The sequence below is a fragment of the Tursiops truncatus genome, chromosome 4 (genome assembly GCF_011762595.2).
Source record: "Tursiops truncatus isolate mTurTru1 chromosome 4, mTurTru1.mat.Y, whole genome shotgun sequence".
Classification (NCBI taxonomy): domain Eukaryota; kingdom Metazoa; phylum Chordata; class Mammalia; order Artiodactyla; family Delphinidae; genus Tursiops; species Tursiops truncatus.
In genome coordinates, this window is record NC_047037.1 from 3993867 (window position 1) to 4010882 (window position 17016).

A 17016-nucleotide genomic window follows, 5' to 3' on the forward strand; every position below is an offset into this window, starting at 1 on the left:
CACACGCACACTACTATGTATAGAATAGATAACCAACAAGGACCTACTGTATAGCACAGGGAACTCTACTCAATATTCTGTGATAACCTATATGAGAAAAGAATCTAAAAAAGAATGAATATATGTATAACTGCATCACTTTGCTGTACACCTGAAACTAACACAATGTTGTCAATCACCTATACTCCAATATGAAATAAAAAGTTAAAAAAAAAAAAGAAATCACTCCTTGTCACTCCTGCTATATTCTATTGGTCATATAGGGCTTCTTGTATTTAATACGGAAGGGGACTGAACAAACGAATACCAGTACGTAAGGATCACTGGAGGTCATCCTGTATGATGGCCACCATGCAGACTTCCAATTTGTCTTCCTCTGTTCAGTTTTACATCTTACTCTCACTTTGTGATGTAACTTAGTTTCTAATTCGAGGCCCCCTGGGGCTCTGTCAAGAAAGGCAGGCAACTTTGTGCCCTAGTTTCCATGTCTGCCTCTGTGTACACATTGTGCTATTCCTCCTTCCATCGCTCAGAATTTTCTTGACATTTCCTGTCTGCCAGTGGATTCCCTCATGTTCTCTTTCTTATGGTAGGTGTATATATTTTCCTTTCACTATCATTAGTGAGTTATAAAGAGGAAGGAGAGAGAAATGTATTTGGTCTATTTGTCATTTTTAACTTGAAGCCAGAAATTGTGGGTTTAATGCAGATCCCAGACTGGAACATACTTTTATTTTCATGGGCTGATTTTCTGATTATCTCTATGAATAAACTGCCTTCCCCTAATAGCTAAGAACAGCTAGTTAATCTAACGGATATGGAAAGATTTTTAAGAAACTTCAGTTCATCTACAAGACATAAGTAGTACTGTGTGCTGTATGCTGCTTGACGCTTAAATTTTCTTAGTCTTATTGTGATATTAATGTAAAATTAGGACTGCGATTTATAATGGGTTTCATGCTGTGAGGTTGGCACTGTATTTCAGCGGCTAGAGGAGAAGATGAGTTTGATGACTGGTGATCCTGTCACTTGTGTGGCTGGAGCAACTCTATAATGTACCTTTTTCTATCATTAAAAACGTCTCTTTCCTCACCAAATACAATTTGCTCATAAATATTTATAGCTCTCCATTCCCCAGGCTTTTCATTACAGAGGCCTTCATTTACCCTGATGCAGGCCTCTATCTAGTTTTTTTTTTTTTTTGGTTAATAAAGGATACACATTTTTCTTTTGAAACCAGTAAGAACCTAAATTGAAAAGCGCCAAAAATATCTGATATTAGAGTTAGTTTTACATTCAAATTTCTCTCTCTTCTTTTGTTTAAAAAACCCAACTCTTAAACAATTTGTATTGATTGCTTAAAAACTTAGAAAACACACACAACCAGAGATAAAAATAATAAACAAAAATCAGCCATAATTTTACCACTTTCCTCCTGGTATATATCCCTTTGATTTGTTTTCTGTACATACATGCTCATTATTCTCTGTGTTAATTTTGTCACATAATGGTTTATTATGAACGTCCTTCTTTATAAAGAAATCTAAGCCAGTTATTTGTCAATTAGACTCCAATAAAACTGAAATTAAAAGAGAAACATAAGCCTAAATGATCCATTTTAATAATCCATTTTATGAATACAATAATATATTTAACCCATTCCCTACTGATGGATATTTAGGTTGCTATAAAATCTTGGTTATAATAAACAGTGCTCTGATGAATGTTCATATATGTGCGTATGTACACACACACGCGCGCGCACACACACGCGCACACAAATACCCATGCTGTTACTTTGTCTATTTCTGGAAGATAGATCCTTTGCAGTAGAATTTCTGGGTTATAGGCTAGGCACATTTCACATTGTCAACTTGACCTCCAGAAGGGTGGAGATATTTACACAACCACAAACACACACTTGAACCTCCAGTTTGTCACACCCTCTACAGCACCAGTGTTAATCATTATTTTCATAGTTGCCAGTGACAAGTTTTCCATTTCCACCTCGCCTGGCTCTCCGCCCTTCTCCACCCTGCTCTCTTTTGCATCAGCAGACTTCTTGCTCTCTGGCCGCTACATGGGTCAGCAATGGAACCACTGGCAGAGCTGGGCAGACAGGAGCAGAGTGAGGTCAAGGCATTGACTCTTCTGCTCCCTCCCTGCCAGGCCGATGGTGGATGGGCTGCGTGCTTCCGTCAAAGGTGGCGGCACCTGTCTGGTGGTCTCCAGGAGCTATTCCTCCCTTGCCCCTGACTTAGGGTGGGAGATGGCTCCCTCCAGGGCTGCTGCTTGCTTGGACCTTCACCGCCCCTGGCTGGTCTCTCAGCCCTTCCCACACTTGTGTGAAAAGCCCGTGACATTCAGCTGTTCCCAGTCACCCTGCTTAAGTGTGCCTTGTTTTCTCCCAGGACCCTCACTAATAGATGTAACAAATAATATCTCATTTTTACAGTCATATTTTTGCCTCACATATTATAATTTCCGTCCAAATTTGTCATTTAACCTTGTTTGCAGCATTTTTGCAGTGCCATGTTAAATAGCTTTAGGCAGTCAGATTTTTTGCCCTTTTCCTTGTTACGTCATGTTTAGAAATTCTTCCCCACCCTGATTGTGCAAATAGCCACCCGAATTTCCTTCTTTTATGTTTACAATTACATATTTTAATATGTATATCTTTAATTCATCTGGATTTTCTTCTGGATGAAGGTATGAATTAGGGATACACTTTTCTCTTTTTCTGTAACTGCAGATTTTTCTCTAGTTTTCCCAACAAGGCTTACTGAATATTTACCATTTCCCCACTGATTCGAAAGCTCTCTCTTTATCATCATTAATCACTTATTTGTTTTCAGTTGATTTATAGGTCAACTCTGGCTCCCTTGTCAAGACTTTTTCATTTTTGAAATGACTTTAAAATGTATTTTAAAATATAGTATGATAAGTTTCACTTCATTACTCTTCTTATGCAGAAAATTTCTGGATATTCAATTTTTCATGTTTATTCTTCTAAACAAACCAGGATTTTTTTTCAAGACCTTTCTGCATCAATAGTATCTTAGGATTTTATTTGGCATTGTATTATATTCACATATCATTTTATAGAGGATTGATTTCTTTTCAATTTTGAGTCTTCCAATCCAGATATATGGTTAATATATATTTACCTAAGTCTTTTACTGTCTCGGTAAAGTTTCTTCACACATCTTGTACAATTTTTATATTAAAAATAAATTGTCATTGCTATTGTGGCATTTTTATTCTTGTTATAAAAAAGATATGGTGAAGGAGACTGAGAATTATTTCTAGTTGAGTTTTGAAAAATCACTAGCAAATTGAAGCTCAAATTCATTATAAGCTACTTTGCAAAGCATTTCAATTTTTCCCCCATATTTGTGCTCACAGTAACTCATCGGCAATTTCACATTAGTTTACAGTTATGTATTATACAGTGTCACTGTTAATTCAGAAATGTATAATAGGCTTCCATTTCTAAGACCATACAGTACCTGTATATTTACACTTAAAATTTTACCAAACATTAGTGGCATCCCACAATAACCTTATGAGGAAAGAAGTCCATATACACGAATTAATTATCTATAAAAATAAAACTCCACATACATACGTGTTCAACATACTAACACCAATGTTAAAAAAAGTCATGTGCAGGTTGAATAACCCTTGATTTTCCAAAGCTCTCGCTAAATATGAAAAATTTTTATTGTAGTAAGATGAATACTAAACATTAGCTCTAGAGAATTTAAGTACATTTGATATGTAGCTTAAAAAAATTACTTCTAATTTACTTTCAAAATGAGTTTAGCATTGTTGTAGTAATTTTTTTTTTTTTTTTTGCGGTACGTGGGCCTCTCACCGTTGTGGCCTCTCCCGTTGCGGAGCACAGGCTCCGGATGCGCAGGCTCAGCGGCCATGGCTCACGGGCCCAGCCGCTCCGCGGCATGTGGGATCTTCCCGGACCGGGGCACGAACCCGTGTCCCCTGCATCGGCAGGCGGACTCCCAACCACTGCGCCACCAGGGAAGCCCTGTAGTAATTATTAATGTTACAAAATCTATATAGATTCCCCTAATGAAATTTCTAAGCAGTTTAATTTTTCTACAGTGCATCTGAATTTTGCATGCATTGTTTTGAATTCCCGAATTTAGTTAATGGGCCTAAAAAAAGACTATTTTTTAGAGCAGTTTCAGGTTCACAGCAAAATTGAGCACAAGGTACAACGATTTCCCATGTACCCCCTTCCCTCACGCATGCACAGACTCTCCCATTATCAGCATCTCCCACCAGAGTGGGACACTTGTTACCATTCAGGAAACTACATTGACACATCATAATCACCCGAAGTCCATTGTTCACGTTATGGTTCACTTTTGGTGCTGTACATTCTGTGGATTTGGAAACATTTATAATGACATGTTTCCACCATTACAGTATCATATAGAGTAGTTCCACTGCCTTAAAATCCTGTGTGTTCTGCTTATTCATCCTTCCTTCCCCCTAACCCCTGGCAACCACTGATCCTTTTACTGTCTGCCTAGTTTTGCCCTTTCCAGAATGTTATATAGACTTCTGTCACTCAGGAGTATGCATTTAAGTTTCTTTCATGATCTTCCATGGCTTGAAAGGTCATCTCTTTTTACCACTGAATAATATTCCTTTGTCTGGGTGGACCACAGTTTATTTATCCATTCACTTACTAAAGGAAATCTTGGTTGCCTCCAGACTTCGGCAGTTATGAAAATAGCTGCTATAAACATCCACGTGCAGGTTTCTATGTGGACATAAGTTTTCAGCTCCTTTGGGTAAATACTGAGAACCATGATGGCAGGATCCTGTGGTAAGAATATGTTCATTTTTGTAAGAAACCACCAAACTGTCTTCTAAAATGACGGTACCGTTTTGCATTCCCACCAGCAATGAATGATAGTTCTGTTTGGTCCACGCTCTCGCCAGGATTTGGTGTATGCCAGCGTTTCAGACTTGGGGCGTTCTAATAGGTGTGTAGTGGTATCTCATTGTTTTAATTTGCATTTCCCTGAGGACATATGATGTGGAGCATCTTTTCATATGCTTCTTTGCTATGTGTATATCTTCTTTGGTGAGCTGTCTAAGGGGCTTTTCTATTTATTGCTAATGTTTCCATTGGGAATACAGCTGCAAGGCGAAACAAGTGTGTGTATTCAATGAATTGATAAACTGAAATATGGGAAGATTAAGTAGCTTATGTTTGCTCATTGTACTCCTTTAGGTTCTTTAGATTTTGCCCTCTCCTGTTACAGGAGTCTCCTGTCCCGTCTGTCCTCTCTCCAAATCATTTGCACAGTGACCTCTTCGAGGACAAGTCAGAGTTTGTCCCTTTTGCTCAGAGGTTTTGATACCGACCAGGGTTCTTGGCCTTCCCCAAGCAATAGAAATTGACGAGAGGCCAGGACAAGAAATTCAGGCAAAACTTTACTGGGGCCCCTGCTGCAGCAGAGGGGAGCGAGAACAACCAACAGGTTCCCTTGCTCACTGCCCTAGCAGGGGCGAGCTGGTTCCTTATATGGGGTGAGGGGAGGGGTGTGTCCAGGGGTGGGGCCAGAGGTGTGGCTTAGGGGGTCTGCCCACCCCTTAGGTGGCGCTGAGTGCAGGGGGCATGCGCAGTGCCCTGCTTTTGCTCCTAGCTCTTCAGAAGTGACAGTTGGGTTTTTGGTCTTTTTGTATCTTGTTGTCCATAATTTGCCCCGACTGCGCATGTACACCGTTATTTTTAGTCCCTCATAGTTTCTTTGTATTTTGTTGTTCAGGTGCAAGCCTTGCAGCACTGCAGCAAAGGGTCCCACATCCTAGCCTGTCTCAGTTTTACAGAGAAATGAGACTGTCCAACGCTCCTTATACCTACAGAGTAAGCTGACAATGTCTAGGTGTACAGCCAGTATCCCCAACTCTGTCCCTTTCGTAACCCAAGGCTTTTGCAACCTATCTTTTCTTTCCTGTTTTCATGTTGTAATCACATTGTTCTGTCCCCCTCTCCACCCCTTGAATCTCTACCCAAACTCTCAGCAGAATATCCAACACTAAGTCTTTCTGATTTTTGTTGATTTTCCTCATCTGAAATAAACACTTCATTTTTTCCATTGCATTTTTGTACCTCTCTTACATGCTTAATAATTTTTGGTGCACATGCATTAAGAATCGTTCTATTTAATAAACACCTTTTTTTTTTTTTTGGCCGCATCATGCAGCATGCGGGATCTTAGCTCCCCGGCCAGGGATCAGACCTGTGACCCCTGTATTGGAAGCGCGTAGTCTTAACCACTGGATGGCAGAGAGAATGCTTTTTTATCTGTGCACGCCATGGCTTGCTGTGCCTAGCGTAGCTCAGGTCTTACACACAGCAGCTTGTAGAACTGACTGGTAGTTTCTAATGCTAAGATTCACTGGACAATGTTGACATTAGCCAAGTTGGACTATTATCTAATTGAATCTGTGCAACTAAAGTTATAGGCTTTCACTATTACTTTTATTGGGGAAAGGAGTAAAATGATTTATTTTTCACAATGATTTCTTATATTCTACTGTATTTCCCCCTCCCTATGATCCTTTACTTAAACATGTTAACTGTTCTTTGAAAAAAAATATAAAACATAAAAGGGATGATAATCTTGGTTTTCAACTGAGTAGAATAAAAACACTAAGTAATTGATTTAAAAAAAATAAGTGTCATTTTTACTATGTCCATTATTTAATTTTTAAATAGTTTACTCTTTTAATATGAGTTTAATGTTTATTTAGAAGTTTAGGGCTTCCCTGGTGGCACAGTGGTTGGGAGTCTGCCTGCCGATGCAGGGGACACGGGTTCGTGCCCCGGTCCGGGAAGAACCCACATGCCGCGGAGCGGCTGGGCCTGTGAGCCATGGCCGCTGAGCCTGCGCGTCCAGAGCCTGTGCTCCGTGGCGGGAGAGGCCACAACAGTGAGAGGCCCGCGTACCGCAAAAAAAAAAAAAAAAAAGGTTTAGCTGTTCTAACTAGAGAAAGGAATTTTGCAAATTTAAATATCATGAATATTTCTGTGAATGGTTGTAATGGGAAATTGTCCATGGCTTAATTTTAATGATTTTTCCTTTTGGGTTATTTCGTATGAGCAAACTTTGTGTCACCATTTTTACACCCAATTATTGTATAATTTTGGAGGACTGGAATTGGCTCCAGCTTTTCTTATCATTAGGGGGTGTGATTTTACTAGAGCATTCCCAGCGGATGAGAAGATAATTTGACTGGTTCATTGTGAATAAGAGGCAAGTCTATGGAGGACGTTATGGATTCGCACTTTGGACATTAGCTCCAAGTGAGGGAATAATATCTCTCTGTAAGTGCTATGAACGCGAATTCCACCTACTTTCACGTGCATGCATGAGGGCGAGTGTGCTGAGAAGTCCTTAACTACTGGACTTGGCCCAATTAATTTTGATATAGTAGAAGAGGATAATGATTTTAAAAGTCTGCAGTGGATTAATGAGAAGGGAACATTCTGGCTGCCTTAGGATTTAGGAAACATACATGAAGTTTTTGCCTTTTTGCAGTAAAATTTGGTTTGAACTCCCTAAATGTCAGAAAAATGGCAAAACTTAAAAGGCAGCTGACAGTGGATTATTGTCAGTATCTTATGCATTTCAAAGGTAGAAAGCTTTCATTTTAGAAATTTTGTATTTCCCTTACAAGCTTAGTTAGATGGTTGTGTAATTGTTTTGAATTAGTTGGATGATTACAAAATGAATTCATCCTACTTTCCCATGTCAATGGATGAATGAATGCCTAGCTCTGTGCTATCAAAATATGACTCTCTGAGACAGGGCAGAAAGTATGTATATTTGGGGAATCAGACCTGATTCCAACTCTTCCTCTTTGCTTAGTAGCTGGGGGATCTTGGCAAAGTGACTTCACCTATGCCTCAGTTTCCTCCTCTGTAAATCAGGGTAATGCCTGCTTTGTATGCTTGTTCTATGGATAAGAAATACTAGGAAATGCTTACTGCTTCTTGGTACATAGTAGGAGTTCAGAAAATGATAGCAATTTGAATAGCTAAAATAATCACATATATAATTACTATAAAGCAACAACGAAGCTATTTGGTAGGAAACTTAATGAGTGCGGACTGGCTGAAAAAAAATAAAGCAAGAGGATAGGTGCATTTCTTGTTTTGGTCAAAATGGAGAAATCACAGAAAAGAGAGAGTTTCCTTTGAGCAATTCTAAGTAAGTATTTTCTAGTGGACAGAGAGTTTCTGTGAGATGAGCAGTCCTGGTTTCACCTTTTGGGTGGTGCAGGGTTTACCATCTTCATGGCCCACAGCAGGTGACTTTTCCATCAATCTTGGGTAGGTGATGTCACTCATTTTTTTCTACTTTAAGCAAGTCCCTTTTCAACAGGACCTTATGCATATTGCTCAATTGTACCAAATGCACTTTACATTCCAATACTGGCCAGAATTCTTCCTCCTCTTGGGGATAATGACATCTCTTGATACTGATGAATATCATCAGTTGCCTGTAGGTACCTACCTACTTAACCATTAGAAAAACTAAGTAGCAAAATATCTATGCCTTTGTTTATTGTTTTTTGCTTTGTTACATTTTCCTATAGAACACATTCACAGTAGTGTAAATAATTTCCTGGGGGATCTCATGTGGATAAGCCATCGTTCTTTTTTCGGTGTTTTGGTTTTGCTCTGGGTCTCAGAGAATGTCTGCTTTTGCCCTTTGAATGCTTAGACAGCACATTTTGTAGCCCCAGTACTCTTTCTAACAATAGAAGTAACATGAGAAAAACTAAAAGTATGTGAAGTAGAGAACGGAGCCACAAACAAGAATCTAGAGCAAAGAGATGTAAGAGTTTAATAGGATATTTAAGACAATTCATGAAAAACTTAACTGGGACTTGAAGATACTGACTTAAACGGCGATTGATCAATTGATACAGCACAAAATTTAAAAATGTTATCTATATTTTGGACGATAATAATATGGCCAAAATAATGAGAAGAACAATTACTGTAAATACGGTTTTCGCCTTGGTATACTTGTGAGAAGCCAGGCAAGTGTGAATACTCTATGAAAATAAAACATCGTAATGCTGAATGTGAAGGAGAAAGTGAAATGACTAATACAGAGTGAAGAGAAGCATAAAGAATAAATGTCAGCAAAAAAAAAAAATATTGCTTTTTGAGGTGAAAATGTTGCAGTTTGAATAGAAAATTCCTGCAGTTGGAGAGGAAAAAAAATGACCATTTTTCTCCTGTATTGAAATAATGTGAGATATGATGTAACACAAAGAAGAGCTACACTAAAATAGAATGTATAACAATTTTTTGTAGGAATAAAGTAACAGAAAACAAGAATTCTTAGATGACATAAAGTAAAAAGAGTAGATTACGGGCTTCCCTGGTGGTGCAGTGGTTAGGAATCTGCCTGGAGCCCGCGCGCCTAGAGCCCGTGCTCCGCAACAAGAGAAGCCACCACAACGAGAAGCCTGCGCACCGCGACGAAGAGTAGCCTCCGATCTCTGCAACTGCCCGCGCGCAGCAACGGAGACCCGATGCAGCCAAAAATAAATAAATAAATAAATACACTTATTTAGAGAAAAAAGAGAAAATCGCTACAGCTAATGAATAAGAAAGACAATACGTTAACAGTCAAAAAACAGAGATTCAATTTATCTGAAGTAGTTAAAAATCATCCCAAATGCTCAAAAATAAGGGATCGGTTAGCTTCTGTGTATGGGAAATCCGCTGCTTTTGAATAAAGATGAAGACCAGCAGGATCTGCCATAGAAAGATGTTTATGAGACATTTTAGGTGAACAAGATACACAACACAGAGTATGGTTCTGTTTTTTTGTGTGTGCGCACACATAGGAAAAATTCATCAAACGATTACAAGTGACTACCTCTCAACAGCAAAATCATGAATTTATTCATTTATTAATTCATTCAGAAACGTTTACTGAGCACCTGCTGTATGTCAGGTATCATACAGGGCTCTGGATAAATGTTTGTGGACAAAACAGATATGCTTCCTGCTCTTGCGGCATTTAAATTCTGGAGGAAAATCAGACACTTAACAAGTAGACAGTTGCATACAATTAATTAGACATTATTGCTAAGTGCTCAGGGAGTAGTAAGCGTGATATCAGAATGCGGTGACATAGAGGAATAGGGTAGAGGTGGGGGTGACATGCTGGCGGGTTGCACAAAGCCTCTCCCAGGAGGTGATACTTATCAATACCCTGGCATTTGAAGGGAGGGAAGGAGCCAGCCCTTTGAACAGCCAGGAGAAGAACATGACAGGTGATGACATGAGAAGAACATGAAGAGACAACATTAAAAAATTTTTTTGAACTCAAGAGGCTCAGGGGTGTAGATTCAGTGACTACTTTTGTAAACATAGAATATTCTAGAGTAATTTGTGATTTTTATTTTCTTTATATTTATATCATAAAATGTTTAGGACAGTCATTCTGCTACTTACATCTTTTGAAAATAGTGGGGAAAAAAAGCAATAAAGGTTAGGAAAAAGATGTCCAAGTTGCAGAATGACTAAAGATCGAGGCTTCTGGTATTGGCAAAGTCAAAGTTATGAAAGATATAAGGAAGGGGGATTTTCACAGAGAAAACAATGAGGTGGAAATTTGAGAAAGCCAAAGGTGAAATAAACAAGCAGTGACCATAAAGTATGTTGCTAGATTTTGGCGGGGTTGGGAGGAATATAGAGCAATGGGAAGGTAAGCGGTGACAGAAAAGGAATCCACTGATGGTCACGAGCGACTCATTGAATTCATCGTATCATTTGGTCACACATTACAGAAGACGAACTACTCCTCATTAATCCTGAAGATCTAGTTTGTATCCCACCCCCTTCATGAAGCCTTCCTGACGACTTCAGCACAGCATGGTGCTTGCTTTCTGGATTTTTATAGCATCTCTAATAAATGATATAATGTACAGTAGTGCAATCAATACTAGCACTTAATTGGGACCAACGTGTTTAGTTTTTAATTGCAATATGAACAAACCCTCTTCTGAATCAGAGTTACATATTTTAGTATACTTCCAAGGATGCAAATGTCATGATTGTGTAAGAAGTACTCATTTTTGAGTACTTTGTTGGCCAAAGAGAACCATTTTTAAAAAGTTACATACATAACAAACATTTTATTTTTATTTAGAATATAAATGGATATTCACTTATTAATCTTTTAATGTAAGGCAAAATTCTTTTCTTGGAGTTTGAGTTTGTTGATTTAAGTACCATTTTGTCTTCCTTGTATAATATTCACCCATTATGAATCATCTGCGATTTTCAATGTTTTGAACAAGATATTAAAAACATTCTTAGAGAAATTTGAGAGTAGAATCCATCTAACATTCTACCTTTTCCTCCAGTCCTTTAAAAATTGTTACACCCATTTGATTCGACTCTAGTACTTTTTTTTTTTTTTTTAGATGTTGGGGGGAGAAGTTTATTTATTTATTTATTTTTGCTGTGTTGGGTCTTCGTTTCTGTGCAAGGGCTTTCTCTAGTTGTGGCAAGCAGGGGCCACTCTTCATCGCGGTGCGCCGGCCTCTCACTACCGTGGCCTCTCCTATTGCGGAGCACAGGCTCCAGACGCGCAGGCTCAGTAGTTGTGGCTCACGGGTCCAGTCGCTCCGCGGCATGTGGGATCCTCCCAGACCAGGGCCTGAACCTGTGTCCCCTGCATTAGCAGGCAGATTCTCAACCACTGCGCCACCAGGGAAGCCCCTCGACTCTAGTATTTTTAAGGGACTTGCCTTTATTAAAACTTTCCACAAGCATTCAGCTGAGATTTTGTATAAACAACTTTTGTCACCCTCATACTTATCAGTTTATAGAATATTCAGTTAAATGACATAATTATAATAACAATTCCAACTGGCATTAATAATTTGAAGACAAACTTAACTGACTCTTAGTAAAATACAACTCGGCTGGTGTAATCCCTGTCATCACGTAGGGTGTGTGTATGTACTGGTCATGGCTAATGTACCATTGACATCAGTCAGTATATTTTCTGGATGGACTGGGAGGGCATCAGGTAATCTGGGATTGGAAAATAGATACAAGGGTTTCTTCCGTACTTATTTTCTATACTTATTTTTTTTAATTGCAATCGTCTAGCTTAGATGACTGACCATGATGGATCATTGGAACAATTACTGCATTAAATATGGCTACTAAAATGTTTTCATCAAATTGTAATATTTCATAGAGGAAGGTAAGAATCCTCCTTGCATAAGAAGGAATAAGAAAGAAAATGCATGTCAAGTGGTTAGCACCTTGCATGGCACGCAGAAGATGCCTGACCAAAGCATTAGTTATATCTTAACCTACATTCTCCTTTGAGGACTAGTGGGAAAGTGAAGGTAGCCTCAGGAGCTGTCTTTGGGATAATTTATGGTGGGGATGGAAGGTGTTCCTTTCCTTAGGAATATCTGGGATCCTTCAGTTATTTAGGGACAAACACCGCTTTATTCTTTTTTCTGAGATAGAGGGATAGAGTTGGGAATTGCCCCAAAAGAGGGTCTACTATACATGTGGCCCTGATTCTTATCCCAGCTGGAAACTGGGGAGGCAGCACAAATCTCTTTGCATCTTAATGCAAGTTCCAAGGAGACCTTTATCCATTGCTGTGGCTTAAAAGGTAAACAGTTGCCACCAGGAAAGAAACCCTTGACCCAGAAAACATTCAGCACCATGAATTAGATATCGGATTTAGCTCTGGTACAACCTTGAAATGACATTAATTCATTTATGTCTCTGGTGGCTTGGGGACCCCAGGGGAGTGGGCTCCCTGAGATCTTTTCAGAGGGCCCCTGAAGTCAAAACTATTTTCATAATATACTAAGATGTTATTTGCTTTTTTCACCTTCATTTTCTCATGAGTATGCAGTGGAGTTTTTCTAGAGACTAAATGATGTGTGATATTGCAACAGAGTGGACACAGGAACAGATGGGATAATCCAGTTCTCATCGATGAAGCCAAATGTTAAAGAGATTTGCAAAAATGTGAAACAACACTATTCTCTCACTACTTATTTTGTTTTGGAAAATAGAGTTATTTTTCATAAAACCCGTTATTTATGCTAACATAATGAGTTTGTTATTGTTTATTTATAAATGAATACATCGATATTTCAGATTTTTCTATTTTAATTTCAAATACGGTAAATTTTGAAAAATATTTACCCACATGAACAAAAAGCTTTCTGGAGTCCTGGATAATTGTTAAAGTGTAAAGAGGTCCTGAGATCATGAAGTCCCGAGAACAAGTGATACAGAAGAAAAGAGACTGGACCGAACCCTAGGAAATGGTACAGCCAAGAGATGTAGCATTTGTAATGATCAATTAGCATTTAACAGATTATATTATTATGGGTTCTTGATTCCAAACACTTTTAAAGGCCAATGAATGCATTCTAAGAGCCCTGAAGCATTTTGCCTCAAACCTTTTAAAGCAAAACCAGACACAATGCAGAGTAATTAACAAAAAGGAAAAAACAGACTCATGTTTCAAAAGAATTTGGCAGGACAGGAACTGAGAGGTGAAGACATCATCATGCCTTGTAATGGCGCAGTCTTTTAAAATATGGATAAAGTTTGAATTTAACCCACAGGCTTTGAAAGTTACTGAAAAATTCTTATTTTAAAATTGCCGTCTAGCTAAATTAGCTAATACTTTGTTAATTTCCTTTATCCGTATTCTTCTCTAGCCTACGTACCAGCAGTTATAATGCATTGTTTTAACCGATATGAAGAAGAAATAACTGCTCAAATACCAAGCCAATAAAAAAACCCCTCAAAATAACATAGATACTTGAATATGTACATTGATAGTATGTTTAGCTACAGCCTTTTAGTAGCATGAGCCATATTCCATGATTCATCTTTATGAGTCATGATGAACAACATGACCTACTTGTACATGTTTAGTTTGTGAGGATTGGGTAACAATAGGTGAGACACTCCACTGGTATCATTAAGATTCAAGAGCCTTTACAAAGGCAGGTCTTTGGAATAACAATTCATTAATTGCCCGCGTAGTTTTCAATCAGTAACTAACCCCAAATTATTCTGTAAGTTCATCCTGGAGCATGCATTTCTTAAAATAACATTGATCATTTTTTTATATTGCAAAAGGAATACGTGTTCATTGTAGAAAATACAGCAAGTATGGAGGGAGAGGCTAAAAGAATTAAATGAGTATCAGAGGCACACCCTTCTCAAGAAAATCATCCTCTCAACATTTTGGTATGTATCTGGTTAGTCTTTTGTGACAAGTAAATAATACCCATATGTTTTTCTTTTGCAAAAATGGCACTATACATACTGTTTTGTAAATTGCTTTCCCCCCAATAGTATTTCGTTAACATTTTTCTTTCAAGTATACTTTTTTTAGTACTCACATTACCTAAAGTTCTCCAGATATTTTTCTTGCTATTATCTTAGATTCTGAGAGTGTATCACGCTGTCTTGAAGGTTATATCGCTCAGGGTTCTTGCTTGCAAACAACAGAAATGGACTCTGGCTAAATTTCCCAGAAAAGGAGTTTTCTGGAAACATTGGCAGCTCCAAGGGTGAGGGGTAAAGTGGAACAGCCAGGCTCAGAACATGGAAACAAATGCCCACTACAGTGAAACACTAGAGATTTCTACCTGAATATGTGCACATTTAAAAATTTAGTCCTACCTGCTTGACCCTGCAGAATCTATTCCATACACTTAGATTAGGACTGAGAGATGACAAAATGGTAAAAGACGAACAGCTCAACCACTGATACACATGCACCTCCGAACCAGAGGGGTTATTATATAATGAGACCAGCAGACCAGAGACCCCTGGGCTTGCTGCATTGGGAGTCAGATGTAAGACGGGCCGATTTCATTTCTCACTTATGGTTATTTACGGAGCACACACATTGCAGTTATTTCTTTGCGTGTTGGGAATGACCACGGTGGGCTGTCCTGAGGAGGCTTTGAAAGTCAGCTGGAAGCTAGGGCTGGATGACCTCGGTGTGAAATGCTCAGTCTGTGGCAATGCTCAAAAGCAGAGGAGGAGAACCCAGGATGTGAAGGCTCTTAAGATTGAAGGCTGTGCTATGCTGTAGGGGCAGATCAATCCCTTTCATTCCCCATCGCCCCCTTCGAAACTGCTAAGTCTGAGACCATGTGTTAGTCTGACTGAGACAAGAGCTTGACCAGGCCTTTTGAAATATAAGATGAATTCTTGGGGAAAGGTGAGAAACTGTGCCATTTTGAAAAGTCGTCTTCTGCTAAAGTCATTGCATGATGACATCCAGCAGCATTAAAAATGACATGGGGAAGAAATAGTGCCTCGAGAGATTAGAATAGAATTTCTCTCAGCTTTCTTTTAAAGTGCTGGGGAGTTCTTCTAGAGACATGTACTCCTGGTTTGTTCAGTAAAATTGGATCTCCAGTAACTGTTCTACGAGGGAGAGGCTGTCTTTCACACAGCACTGGACTCTTTGTGGTGACAAAAAATTATCAGTCTCTTCCCTTCTCCACTTCCTCTCCCTACCCTACCCCCACTCCCCCTAAAGAAGTGAGCTTAAGTCTTAAAATAGGAGCTTGCTGAGAAAATGAGCTCCCTAGTCTCTGCAACCTTTTTATCCACGTGTTTTCTCAGAAAATAAGGGCTTCAAAGAGTTGACACTAAAAAGTAAAGAAATGGGCAGTAAGTGGACAAATAGAAAGGCAGGTACTCACATCTGCTACTGAGAACCTACTCGTCCACTTTGCCTGTATCTTCTCAGTTAATGTCAGTAGGTATTAGTATTTCCATCTTACAGAGGAGGTAACTGAAGCTCGGAGAGGATGAGACTTGCCCACAACCACAGACGCTAACAAGGAGATACCAGATGCAAACTGTGTTTTTTTTCCACTGCAAACTATTTCATCGCAATCCTTGTGTTGTGGGTGAGGGGTATCAAGGAGAAGGAAACCGGTCAAGGACACTGCACTGATAGGGAGAAGGGAGACGAAACAAGGCCATTTTATGACATTTGTAATTGACGTTTGTTGGTGTTAACATCTATATTTGTAGTTGACCACAGTATAACATGTAATACAAAATTACGTAAATATAAAGGACTGATTATTAACTGAATTTATTTAACAACATGGTCACTAAACACTAATATGAAAACTCTGTCTGTGGCTCACGTATTCATACTCCTTACATTAACAGAAATGTTTTTGTGATAATCCATTCCACTATCTGATAAATTTTGTAAATGGCCATATCTGTTTATATCTCTGTTTATATCTCTATCTCCCTATCTATCTATCTATCTATCTATATCTATCATCTATATCTATCTACCACCTGTATCTATCTATCTATCTATCTATCATCTATCATCTATTTATCCATTTATCTATCTACCTATCATCACTTCATCCATCTTTCCTCATATGTATACCATGTGTATATATGTACCCTCACACACATACATACCTACTTAAAAAAAGGTTTTAATTCTTGGCACATCTTTAGGCTTTTATGTTAGTTAAAACAATATAATAACATTTTCTGATTATAAGACTAATCTTTGCTCATTAATGAAAAGTTTTAAAAGTGGGATGAAAATCAAAATCACCCAAATCTTATAAATCAGTGGAAACCACTGTTAGCAGTTTGTTGTATTTCTCTGTATTCTCAAAAGTATATGTTCAGGGAAAAATCTTCCTGTTTTGAGACCATTATAGAGTCATAAGAAATTAACCAAAATAGTACAGATCTGTCCTGTGTATCCTTACCTGGTTACGCCCAATGGTCACATCTTATACAACGATGGTATAACACCCAAATCCAGGGAACTGACATTGGTGCACTGCGTGTGTGTAGTTCTGTCAGTTTAATCACATGTATATATTCATGTAATCACCACAACAATAAAAATTGTGTATATACATTTTAAAAAT

At 38.5% G+C, this 17016-nt stretch overlaps 1 long non-coding RNA gene across 1 annotated transcript in view; it reads left to right on the forward strand.

The window, feature by feature from the left end:
- The window catches only part of LOC141278440 (uncharacterized), a 227736-nt gene that overhangs the window by 65635 nt on the left and 145085 nt on the right, over positions 1-17016 (forward strand). The window contains exon 2 of the long non-coding RNA XR_012331192.1: positions 14213-14323. This is a non-coding gene — a long non-coding RNA (uncharacterized lncRNA). The remainder of the gene's footprint in view (positions 1-14212; positions 14324-17016) is intronic.